The sequence below is a fragment of the Sylvia atricapilla genome, chromosome 15 (genome assembly GCF_009819655.1).
Source record: "Sylvia atricapilla isolate bSylAtr1 chromosome 15, bSylAtr1.pri, whole genome shotgun sequence".
Classification (NCBI taxonomy): Eukaryota; Metazoa; Chordata; class Aves; order Passeriformes; family Sylviidae; genus Sylvia; species Sylvia atricapilla.
The window spans coordinates 13138419-13152370 of record NC_089154.1 but is presented as its reverse complement, the minus strand read 5'-3'; positions in this window follow the sequence as shown (position 1 = coordinate 13152370).

The following is a 13952-nucleotide window of genomic DNA, read 5'->3' as shown; positions in this document are numbered from 1 at the left end:
GTTTTATCTGAGGTTCTGCTCATAAATTTGAGAATGCTCCATATACCAAGTGACCACTTAGACTTAAATATTTTTCCAACGCTGCCGTAGGGAATTAGAAAGACCAGGAGAGTGAGAAGAGTTGCTGCTTCTGTTTAAAACACCAGCAAGAGGTTTTTAATGATCTTTAGTCTGCAGCTCCCACGGGGTAACTCACTATCGCAGCAATGTGCTATTAATTAGCAAGGTTGGATAATTGAAGCCACGGCTGCATGCAGCTCAGTGTGAGTGACAGAAGCTGCTCAAAGGCAAAATAAGATGTACGTGATATGAAGTTGCTGAGCTCCTTGTGCCTCTTCACACTGCAATAGGTGCTGGAGTTGGCTGCTTAAAAACTGGCTCACAGCTGTCCACAGACCATTGTGGTGGTATTGCAGTCCCTAGATGATATCTGAAAGATACTGCTCATATTCTTCACTCCAGAAAAAGAGTGAACAAATAAATCCCAAAAGAGCTGCAAAGCTCCATACTATGGCTGAAGAAGTGGCTTAATTGTTTTTGTAGCAAAGGGAAAAGATGGCTTGTTTTCCTGGCAGGGGCAGGAGGCAGATGCACACCTTCACGTTTGGACTAAGCTGACCAGTCCCAAGGCAGCTCTCATCCAGGGATCTGCAATGCTGTCCTGGGTTGTAGTTTAGGGTGTATTCTATCACCATCTTCAGTTAATGGCCCATCAATGCCTTTTGCATGACTCAGAGATAACTCCCTCCGGGCGTTATCTCTCTCTTTAATGGGCCATTAAGGCTCTCTTCCATGACTCATCATCCCATTGTGAGATGCTCCGCCCATGGGGAAGAGCCAAGCATTCTCACCTGGATATAAGCTGGGATTTGGGACAGTAGAAGCAGCCCTCTCCCACTGGATTCCCAGAGGACCGGAGCTACCAGACCTTTCTACAAGATTTCTGTTTCAAGAAGACCACCTCGTCTGGACTGTTTCCATCACCCTGATCAGGTTGTATTCTGACTCTGTCACTGGTTTTTCTTTTTGTATTTATTTTATTTTATTCTATTTTATTTTCCTTTTCTTCTCATTAAATTTTATTTCTGACTTAGAGCTTCTTACTTGGTTTGTTTTTAAACCATAACATATTTTTGGCGCCCAACGTGCGGCAGAGGCATTAAGAAAAGTCAGAAATTACAATCTTATTGAGGACACCTGTCTGTTATGATGCCCAACATGCTTACATGTGTCTTATACCTATCTCTCTATATTTTTCCAAACGTGGGGCACTATCTGCCGGCATTAATACTCCTGCGTAGACCAGGATATGGTACTAAAATTGCTTTACTGGTCTATTATGTCCATTGCTTGATAAAATCTGAGGCAATGAACATTATTCAGAATATATACCCAGTTTTGTATTCTTGTTCTAGTCTAGGATGCTACGTCTGGAGCCTCAACAATCTCACCCAGCCCCTGTGGGGAGGAGTAAAGAATGATTTTTTCCAGCTTTTCAGGAAGGACACAGCAGTTTTTGAAAATATTGAGTACCCTCTGGATGCCAAGGACAGCATAATGTTCTTGTTAGTCTTGCTTGGTTTTCTCTGTACAGCCTGCACCATGCTTAGAATCAAAACACTGCATGGTGTGTTGGAGCATGTTCTTAAAGAAGTAGAAGAGGTAAAAAGAAGCAAAGCAATAACATCGACGACTACACAGACTCTCACAGAGGAAAAAGGAACCAAAAGTGCTGTCAGCATCTCCACACAAACCGTCACTGAACCGGAACAGCCTACACCAGTAGCAGTTGCCACCACTCAGAAGAAGAAATCAAGGAGCAAATCAGTCCGCATAGCGACTGACGAGGATGGAGCAGGACCTTCGCACTCAGCTGAAGAGACAGAGACAGAGATCATCACCCGCTCTCTATCTCTGGGTGAGCTGCGTGACCTGCGAAGGGAATTCACCCGTCAGACCAACGAGTCCATCCTCACCTGGCTGCTCCGCATCTGGGATGCTGCAGCCAATGACACCATTCTGGATGGAACTGAGGCCAGGCAACTGGGATCACTGTCCCGCGATGTGGTCATTGACCAGGGAATTGGAAAAACCCAAGAAACTCTCAGCCTCTGGCAGCGACTGCTAACAAGTGTGAAAGACAGATACCTTTGTAAAGAAGACCTCCTAGTGCACCAAGGAAAATGGAACACAATAGAACAAGGTATCCGATGCCTAAGGGAATTGGCTGTGCTGGAGATCATTTTTGCAGAAGATGAGAGATTTCCTAAGAGCCCAGATGATGTCCAGTGCACATCACGGATGTGGTTGAGATTTGCACGGCTTGGACCAGAAATGTACTCACGTTACCTGGCAACACTGCAATGGAGAGAAGGTGAGGACAAGGTGGGTGTCCTGGCTAATAAACTAAGGATTTACGAGGACACTGTCACCGCCCCAGTTCGTGCCCATGTCTCATCTGTGGAAACAAGACTGGCTGAGCAAGTCAGGAACTTAATTGAAGAAGGCCATCAGAAACTGAAAAAAGAACTTAAGGAAGAAATTTACGATATTTCACCAGAGCCGACGAGAGTCTCTGCGATTAGGAGCAGGCGTCCCCCAGCCAGGGAGAGAGGATACACACCCCGAGGTAACCTTTGGTCTTTTCTTCGGGAGCATGGAGAAGATATGAAGAAGTGGGATGGAAAACCTACCTCCTCCTTAGCAGCCCGGGTACGTGAACTGAAAAGAGAAATGCCTACAACAAAAAGCTCATCTAGAATCAGTGTTGCTCCGGTCTCTCGTGCACAGAACTCCAGACGATACAGGAATGATGATATGACTGATCCTCTTGAAGGAACCTCAGCAACTCATTTACAGGAAGAGAACAACGTATGCGATGACCAGGAATAGGGGGGCCCTGCCTCTAGCCAGGAAGAGGAAAGGGACAATCGGATCTACTGGACTGTGTGGATCCGATGGCCTGGCACATCTGACCCACAAAGATATACGGCATTGGTTGACACTGGGGCCCAATGTACCATGATGCCATCAAGGTATGTAGGAACAGAATCCATTTCTATTACAGGAGTAACAGGAGGGTCCCAGGAACTGACTGTATTAGAGGCCGAAGTGAGTTTAACTGGGAAGGAGTGGCAGAAACACCCTATCGCAACTGGCCCAGAGGCCCCATGCATCCTCGGCATAGACTATCTCAGGAATGGATATTTCAAAGATCCAAAAGGATATCGTTGGGCTTTTGGGATAGCCGCAGTGATGAAAGAAGGCATCAGACAATTGAATACCTTGCCTGGTCTCTCAGATGACCCCTCTGCTGTGGGACTGCTGAAAGTAGAAGAACAAGAAGTACCAATTGCCACAGCAACAGTACACCGTCGGCAATACCGCACAGACAGAGACTCTGTGATCCCCATACATGAGATGATCCGCAAACTGGAAAGCCAAGGGGTGGTCAGTAAGGCCCGTTCACCTTTCAACAGCCCGATTTGGCCGGTGCGTAAGTCCAGTGGAGAATGGAGACTGACGGTGGATTACCGTGGTCTGAATGAAGTCACGCCACCACTGAGCGCTGCTGTGCCAGACATGTTAGAGCTTCAGTACGAGCTGGAGTCCAAAGCAGCAAAGTGGTATGCAACCATTGATATCGCCAACGCCTTCTTCTCCATTCCTTTGGCAGCGGAGTGCAGACCTCAGTTTGCCTTCACCTGGAGGGGCGTGCAGTACACCTGGAACCGACTGCCCCAGGGGTGGAAACACAGCCCCACCATCTGCCATGGACTGATCCAGGCTGCACTGGAAAAGGGTGAGGCTCCAGAGCATCTGCAGTACATTGACGACATCATCATATGGGGGAATACACCAGAGGAGGTCTTCAAGAAAGGAGAAGAAATTATCCAAATTCTGCTGAAAGCTGGTTTTGCCATTAAAAGAAGCAAGGTTAAGGGACCAGCTCAAGAAATCCAGTTCTTGGGGGTCAAATGGCAGGATGGTCGTCGCCAAATCCCCACAGAGATAATCAACAAGATCACAGCCATGTCCGCACCTACCAACAAAAAGGAAACACAAGCTTTCCTAGGTGCCATAGGCTTTTGGAGGATGCACATTCCTGAGTACAGTCAGATCGTGAGCCCTCTCTACTTGGTGACCCGCAAGAAGAATGATTTCCACTGGGGGCCTGAACAGCAACAAGCTTTTGTTCAGATCAAGCAAGAGATTGCTCATGCAGTAGCCCTGGGCCCCGTCAGGACGGGACCAGATGTGAGGAATGTGCTTTACTCCGCAGCTGGAAACAATGGTTTGTCTTGGAGCCTTTGGCAGAAGGTGCCTGGGGAGACTCGAGGCCGACCATTGGGATTCTGGAGCAGAAGTTACAGAGGCTCCGAGGCCAACTACACTCCCACAGAGAAGGAGATCTTGGCCGCCTATGAAGGAGTTCAAGCCGCCTCAGAAGTGATTGGCACTGAAACACAGCTGCTTTTGGCACCCCGACTGCCAGTGCTGGGGTGGATGTTTAAGGGAAAGGTTCCTTCCACACATCATGCCACCGATACCACATGGAGCAAATGGATTGCCCTCATTACACAGCGCGCCCGCATTGGAAACCCAAATCGCCCTGGGATTCTGGAAGTTATAACGAACTGGCCGGAAGGTGAAACTTTTGGATTATCGTCTGAAGAAGAAGAAGAAGAAAAGCAAGTAACACGCGCTGAGGAAGCCCCACCATATAATGAGCTACCGGAGACTGAAAGACGATATGCTCTGTTCACTGATGGCTCCTGCCGAATTGTAGGAGCTAACCGGAAATGGAAAGCTGCAGCATGGAGCCCCACACGACAAGTTGCACAAGCTACCGAGGGACAAGGTGGATCGAGTCAAGTTGCAGAGCTTAAAGCTGTCCAGCTGGCTTTGGAAATTGCTGAACGAGAAAAGTGGCCGAGGCTTTATCTCTACACTGACTCATGGATGGTAGCTAATGCTCTGTGGGGATGGCTGAATCGCTGGAAAAAGGCCAATTGGCAGCGCAGAGGAAAACCCATCTGGGCCGCTGACATTTGGCAAGACATCGCCGCCCGAGTAGAGAGGCTGACCGTGAAGGTTCGACATGTGGATGCGCATATACCCAAAAGCCGGGCTAATGAGGAGCATCGCAACAACGAGCAGGTAGACAAAGCTGCCAAGGTGAAAATATCACAAGTGGATCTAGATTGGCAGCACAAGGGAGAATTATTCCTAGCTCGTTGGGCCCATGATGCCTCTGGTCATCAGGGAAGAGATGCAACATATCGATGGGCCCGTGACCGAGGGGTGGACCTTACTATGGACAGCATCTCACAGGTCATCCACAGCTGTGAAACCTGCGCTGCAATCAAACAGGCCAAGCGAATGAAGCCTCTGTGGTATGGTGGACGATGGCTGAAGTACAGGTACGGGGAAGCCTGGCAAATTGACTATATCACCCTTCCCCAAACACGCCAAGGAAAGCGGTACGTGCTGACCATGGTGGAAGTCACCACTGGATGGCTGGAAACCCACCCTGTGCCTCATGCCACTGCCCGGAACACCATCCTGGGCCTTGAAAAACAAATCCTGTGGAGACACGGCACCCCTGAGAGAATTGAGTCGGACAATGGGACCCATTTCAAGAACAACCTTATAAACACCTGGGCTAGAGAACATGGTATTGAATGGATATACCACATTCCTTATCATGCACCAGCTGCCGGGAAAGTTGAACGGTGCAATGGACTATTAAAGACTGCCCTGAAGGCACTTGGTGGGGGAACCTTCAAGAATTGGGAACTAAACTTAGCCAAAGCCACATGGATAGTTAACACCCGAGGGTCTGTCAATCGAGGTGGTCCTGCCCAGTCTGAACCCTTACACACAGTGGATGGAGACAAAGTACCTGTGGTACACATGAAGGGCATTTTAGGAAAGAGTGTTTGGATTAATCCCACTTCAGGCAAAGGCAGACCCGTCCATGGGATTGTCTTTGCTCAAGGACCTGGCTACACTTGGTGGGTAATGCAGAAAGATGGAGAAACCCGTTGTGTACCACAGGGAGACTTAATTTTAAGTGAGAGCAGTGTGTAAGGTTTCATTCTGTATGTATATATGCATTCATCTGTAAGAATGTATTGATTTAGGCATGTTGTAGATGGTAATAGAATAAGGGGTGGATTGTCCTGGGTTGTAGTTTAGGGTGTATTCTATCACCATCTTCAGTTAATGGCCCATCAATGCCTTTTGCATGACTCAGAGATAACTCCCTCCGGGCGTTATCTCTCTCTTTAATGGGCCATTAAGGCTCTCTTCCATGACTCATCATCCCATTGTGAGATGCTCCGCCCATGGGGAAGAGCCAAGCATTCTCACCTGGATATAAGCTGGGATTTGGGACAGTAGAAGCAGCCCTCTCCCACTGGATTCCCAGAGGACCGGAGCTACCAGACCTTTCTACAAGATTTCTGTTTCAAGAAGACCACCTCGTCTGGACTGTTTCCATCACCCTGATCAGGTTGTATTCTGACTCTGTCACTGGTTTTTCTTTTTGTATTTATTTTATTTTATTCTATTTTATTTTCCTTTTCTTCTCATTAAATTTTATTTCTGACTTAGAGCTTCTTACTTGGTTTGTTTTTAAACCATAACAAATGCAGAGATGAGTATCACTGCCTTCAATTTTACAGATCAGAAAACTGAAACACAAAGAGGTAAAACGAATTACCCCAGGTCTGTTTTTCCCATGGTGCTGTCATTTATAAAACTGGAGCTGGTCCACGCTAATTCTTCATCCAGTTGGCTCTGAAGCTTTTCTGTCCTGTTTTGCGCAGCACATCTTTAATCACAGGCGATATATTCTGTGACAGAGCCTTGTAGGTCTTGCACAGTAGGTAGACAGAACAAAAAAAGTAAGTGTGTATGCAATGAAGTGCAGCTCCTTATCACAATTCCTTGGCAGTCATGCCTTGAGTCCAGAGCACCCTGAACCATGGTCTAGTTCTTACTAGATTTATCACTGGTAAAGATGTGATTGCTGATCTCACTGAAGGTTCCTTCTGGTTTTTAAATGATTATTTTGCTTAAAGGCATGAAGTGTCCCAGGACTTTCTATCAGTTATAAATGCTATTTTCCCCCCTAGGACCCAGTGGAATTTGTCACGGGTGTTTTTGCTGCCATTAGGTTCTGGGAGGCCATTCTGTATCTATAACACTCCCAAAGGCTTGGGTGTAGGTATATTTCAAGAACAGTTTTCTCTATTTCTTGTAAACTGTAAATGTCCTTGAAGAACATTTAATTCTCTGCAATTTTCCATCTTAGATTTTATCAAAACATATAGCGAATGCGAAGTTAAATTCCTTTTACAGAGAAAAATGAAGGACATATGGATACCAAATGTGCATATTTATATAAACATGTCCTGATCAGCTGAGATTATCTTTTCCTTTCTCTTGTGATCAAAATGTGATAAGACACAGAGAATAGTCTAGTTCCTTCACAGCCAGATATGAACCTTGCAAAAGGCATTAGGAAGATTTCCAGTGATTTCCCTAAGCCTTGGATCAGGTCTTTGTTGCTGGGTGAACAGCAGTGAGCAGTTTGGGCTAACTTTAACCATGTGTAAACCCCTTGTGAGCAGTTAGGGACACAAAATATTTTCAGTGTAATTCCATTTCCATTTTGAGTGTGTACTAAATAAATAAATGAATAGATACGAAAAATAACCCTAAACGAATAAAAGAACAATAGATTCAATAGGAGATGATGATATGGACAGAGAGGCTTGCCTGTTGTTTCTGATTCAGTTCCCAGGGAAATCAGTAGGAGATAACTCTGCATGTGAAGAGTGCTAGTTACCTTCTCTACTAGTTTCTGAGATCCTCAGCTGATGTGTAAGCAAACAACTCCGCTAGAAAGTGTGTAGAGTGTGTAGAGCTACACCAGCTACACAAGATGAAGACCTGTTCCTGAAGCATCTGCCTGGAACATCAAATACTCAGACAGCCCAACAGTTTAGCTGTTTGAATTGCAAAGTCACATAAAGATAAATCTCATAAAGTGCCCTGCTGTCAGGTTATAAACATGGCTTGTGCTTTTCTTGTGCTGCTTGGGTTTTCTGGGAGGATCATTTTCGTAGTTTAATAAAGAACATTCATGTCCATGACACACCTTCCAGCAATGCTATTTCAATATACTGAAATACCTCATCAGTGGCAGCTTTGGATTGAAAATGGGCTTTTGTGGATCGTGGGGAGCATTAAAAAGAAGATGTTTTCTTGTCTGTATGTTCAACAGCTTTCTAATTTCTCTTGTTTCTTTCAAGTAGCATTGCAATTGCCTGTTTTGGTAGAGCATTTTTAAAATCGCTAAGATTTAAATTTTCTTCCTGGTCTCTTATGAGATTAAATGCAGCCAAACAAATTTGGAAGATTTACACTCTGTTATGGGCAATAAGGAATATTTCCTATAGCAATTCCTGTCCTGTTAATATCAGGTAAGAGTGTCCATGTGTATATTGCATGACTCTCATTTCATTTCCTTTCTACCTTTAAATGTTGCTATTTTTCATAATATGATGTAAAAAGCCACTTTGCAGTAACAGGGAGGAGAAAAATAAGAGGTATTAAAACACTGACTCTTTTCTGGTGAAGTATTTTGTGTTGCCACCTCCCAATCTCATTCCTTGGAAGCTTAGGGCTTTCCAGCTTCTTCTTGTTCTCAGCAAAGCCTGTGGGGCTCAGTGGCTCCTGCACTGACCTGGAGGTGTGCTGTGGCTGCTGACAGTTACACATGGAGTGCTGGGAAATCTCAGGGAAAAAAAGATTTATAAGGAATCTAAACTCTCAGCTGCTACACGTTGCATCAAGGTGGTCTCAGCATTCACCAGCTCAGCTCAGTGTTAGAGTCAAACAGCCAGAGCTGTCATTTGGAAGAAGGATATGAATGAAAAGGAAAAAAAAAAAACATGTGATAGATGCCATCTATCCTCTCTCCCTCTCAAACTGAAATGTGTATCTCCCTCTCAGGGGACAGGCTGCAATGGGAAGGTTGTGTTGGACTTGGAGGATCTTTGTGAAGCATTTCCAGTTCAAGAAACTCCATGATTCTGTGATTCCAAGGGTCAGCAGTGGATTCATGGTAAAGCAAAAGGGAGGAAAGGTGTGGAGCTTCTTTGCAGAAGGATGTTTCCAGTACAAGTTTCTCCCTCCAGAGCCAGCACAGGATGAGCAGCTGGTAGGAAAGATAAAACCAGAGAATTCCAGGCTGGAGAGGCCACCCAATCCTCCTCCTCCAAATGGGATAACTGCACCACTCCTGACAGCTCTCTGTCTAATCTCTCTTCAGAGATCCCCACTGATGGAGACCACTCTTCCTCCAGGTAAAATATTTCTTTCATATCACTTTCCACAAAATAATTCTCTTGATACATGTCTGGAATCTTCTGTTTACTGCTACTCAACCTGTGAGTAGCAGGTTTGACATATAAAGGAAATATATATTTGACATATAAAAGAAAAAGATTCTTTCCTTGCTTGCACAAAGGGCTCACAGTTAAGCACACTCGAGCTTTTCCTGTTTGATGGTTATTTTGCAGTGCATTGTGTACTACCAAGGATATGAAAACAATCTGAATCCACCAACCAGCTCAGAAAGTGTCAGCCAAGGAAGCTAAAAGACCTGAAAGTTTGGAGAAGTTTGGACTTGAATTTAGACGACAAGCTTTGGCCTGGGTCCAGCTGTTGCTAAAAACCATTCTGGTGTGCAGACAGCAGCTTTAACAAGCTGGAGAGATGGGCTGCCAGCCAAGCTTTGCTGGGCACAGGCAGAAACCTGTGCCACGTGCTGAATGGGAAGTGCAAGAAAGACAAAACGTTGGTGTCCAGGGGCCCTGGACACACAGACAGGTCATTCTGGGGCTGGACAACACCCAGAAGGCCAAGGAACATTTGGTAGCTGACACAGACACAAGTAGCCCTTGAGGCACCAAAATACTGTGTCAGGGCCAACCACACTTAAAAAATACCCCAAAAGGCCAGGAAACACTCCTGAGAAGTGATCTTGGCCCCTTGGGCATGCAGTGGGAAGCTGGAAAGTCAGCCTCAGTCCCAGCTCTTGCCACCCAAATGTGAATGTGCAAAATATGGAAGCATATTGTCTGCTGTCACAACTCATCTGTAAAGTAGATGTTTCTTTTGGGGAATTATTCATGCTAAAGATCACACTTCAAAGTAAACAATAAATGTCATTTGTTCCCTTAAAAAAAAAAAAAAATGAAAGCTGGAAATCAAATTAATGACTACATTTTCTCAAGGGAAGAGACAGAAGAGGGAATATGATCCTTTTGGTATATTTGTAGCAAGTAGTTTTAGGCAAACATATTGGTTCCATGCTATTTTCACATGGATTTAGATAAGAGGGATACAAATAACAGTCAGGGGAATAAAAGAAATTGCAGAGGAGGATGTGACAGGAAAAAGAGTACAGAGGGGTTGAAATGAGAAGACTGTGAGGGCTAGAGGGTGAATACATTTGGGCAACAAAGAAAGCAGCACCCTGAAGGGAAAAATAGTCCGTACATTAGTAAAAATTGCAAAATCCTTCACCATGAGACAAATCCCGGCAGGTATTTTTAGGGCAATATGGTAAACATGATGCTGAGAGACTTGGCTCCATATCCTGCGGTATTTTTGTAAACCTGGTGCTGCACCTGACGTGTCTTGGTGTGGGAAGGTTGGGAAGGCTGCAAGGAGAGCCTGAAACCCACCAGGATTTCCTATGGGTCACTGCTCTGCAGCCTCCTGGTTAAGACTTTATTTCAGTGAGCTCCTACAACTCCACAGAAACCAAAAGCAGCTGTGTTTCAAATTACTGCATGATTTATCACCCAGACCAATTTTTCCCTACCTTGGGTCAAATACAGGATGAATGGCAGCCTCTAAGTGTTTATGAATTGCCTGGGAAACCAGAGTCCTGTGTGATACCATTCTTGGATCAACAGGCTGCTTTCTTAAGGATAAATTAAATTCTGCCAAGGCACATTCCCAGGCACCAGACCTGAGCTGTGAATCCTGCATTGGCAGGATTCTCCTTCTGACTGGTCTGCCACAGTGGGGCAGAACCCCCTTTTGGCTGTTTGGATCCCACGAGTCTGTCCATATAGAAATGTTCCACACAAAACATTTTGGACTCACTCACTGACCATGATTTTCAACAATAATATTTTGTTGGGTAAATTTCTGATCTTAACTGACTATATGCACGATTTCAGAACTGGAAAAAATACCTAATTTGCATTTATGTCAGCCACATAAACACTGATGTATGGACCTATATTCCTGTTTATTGTCAATGAAAGTTAGGAAAATATTATGAAAAATGATACCAATATTTTGATTCTTTGTAAGTATCTCTTATTGGAAATTCCTTGGATCATTAATCAATTATTGTTATTCCCTGTACCAAAGACTATTCAAAAAACTATGAATGTATTCTGAGTCAGGCTTCATCAAAACTTGTCATCATCAATTCAGAAGCTTGTGCCCAGGGTTAGTGCAATTGCTGCTATGAACTTTGAAAAGGGTAGTTGAATGCTATAGCCTTCATTAAATTTTGATAAATGCATTCACTTCAAGTTTGTAACCCAAAGACGTTACTTTGGCTTGATTAATTCAAGGAAAAATGCCGTGTTGGAGTTTTCAGGGTGAGTACCTTACCTGGGAGGTGGGAAGGAAACGCAGGTGTTATTTGGATATTTAAATTTATTTATTTTAATGTTAAAGCTGACAATTCGTGACGTGTCTGTGCTCATTCCATTTCCCAGTTCCTAAAATCAGCTCCCCCCTTGAGCCGGTTTGGGATGAAGGGTGCGGTGTGTAAATTGTTACATGGCACAGTGCTGGATAATTCAACAGCTGCTGTGCACAGAGCTCCCTCGTTCTCCAGCAAAGCAGATGGCTCATCTCTCTGCTGATTTCAAGTGTTCCTCAATAACATATCGTGTACATCAGCCTTACTCACAGCTTTGGTGGGTCTGTACCTTCCTAAGCAGGGATCAAAGCCTGGCACAGGCTGGCAGAGGCTCTGCATGGAAATTAGTGCTGTGGAGCTGCTCAGCCCATCCCTGTGGATGCCAACCAGCCCATCCCTGTGGGTGCCAACCTGCCAACCAGCACATCCCAGTGAGATCCAACCAGCCCATCCCAGGGAGACCCAATCAGCCCATCCCAGTGATATCCAACCAGCACATCCCAGTGAGACCCAGCCAGCCCATCCCAGTGAGACCCAGCCAGCCCATCCCAGTGAGACCCAACCAGCCCATCCCAGTGAGACCCAACCAGCCCATCCCAGGGAGACCCAACCAGCACATCCCAGTGATATCCAACCAGCCCATCCCAGTGATATCCAACCAGCCCATCCCAGTGAGACCCAACCAGCCCATCCCAGTGAGACCCAGCCAGCCCATCCCAGGGAGACCCAACCAGCCCATCCCAGTGAGACCCAACCAGCACATCCCAGTGATATCCAACCAGCCCATCCCAGTGATATCCAACCAGCCCATCCCAGTGAGACCCAACCAGCACATCCCAGTGATATCCAACCAGCCCATCCCAGTGAGACCTAACCAGCACATCCCAGTGAGACCCAACCAGCCCATCCCAGTGAGACCCAACCAGCACATCCCAGTGATATCCAACCAGCCCATCCCAGTGATATCCAACCAGCACATCCCAGTGATAGCCAACCAGCCCATCCCAGTGATATCCAACCAGCCCATCCCAGTGAGACCCAACCAGCACATCCCAGTGATATCCAACCAGCACATCCCAGTGAGACCCAACCAGCCCATCCCAGTGATATCCAACCAGCACATCCCAGTGATATCCAACCAGCCCATCCCAGGGAGACCCAACCAGCCCATTCATTGGCCCATCCCCATCAGGCCAGGGCAGCCAGAGCAGCTCCCCCCACCTGACACCTCAGGTACAGGTGTCAGACACATTGCTGGTGTCATCTGCATTCCAATAGCTGCGAGTGGGAGCACAGTGTCACAGGAGGAGCAGGAGCAAGAGGATGCACAAGTGGGAGTTGCCTTTTGCCTCCCTCCCGCAGCTGGCACTGACAGCCTGAGCTGCTCAGCTCCACCCTGAGCCCTCAACATCCACTGAGCACACTGGGGTGAGAGCTCATGGGATGTGTGTGTGTGTGTTTGTCAGAGAATCTCTCCTGTATTTACCTTCTGTGCTATCAGAAGCACCAAGCAAATCCCAAATGGTAGATGAGCTGAATAAAACAATGCATGAGGTCAAGTGGTATACGTTCCTCACCAAGCTGGAAAGAGATTCCTGCGTCGTTGTTTTCTGCCCTTTCACTTGGTTTACAAAAGAGGTGTGTGTGCACAGACCTGCAGGGAGCAGGTGCATCCCTCCAGGTGCCTCTCTCCTGCCCTGCCCTGCTCCTGGTGTCCCGTGGCTGATGCTGAAGCTGCTTCCCAGGGCAGTGTGTCAGACAGCTGCTAAAACCTGTGATGAAAAGAAGGATCTCATGAATATTGGGAAGTGACAGATGAGGTGTCCCAAAGATATGTGTGTGTGTGTTGGTCAAAGCAAGAGAGCCTGACCCCATCCTCATTCTTCAATCAAACACTGATTTCCAAAGGTCTGCACTTCTTCCTCAGACAGCTATTTCTGTTTAGTTATGTGCCTTGCTAGGATAAATTTCATACAGTGTGGAGATTTTTGGGCTTGCAGATTTTTTAATTGGCCCTGCTAGGATGTACACGTTGTTCTTATTCCTAATTAACGTTATACATATTTATGCCCATTTCCAATGTATTTATAATGGGACTAAAGTTTATACTTCAGTCCAAACTTACTCCCAGATGGGAAAATGCCCATGAACTTCTTATTCAGGGGACAAATGGGTTTTGTAGAACATAGTCCATATTCTGCAT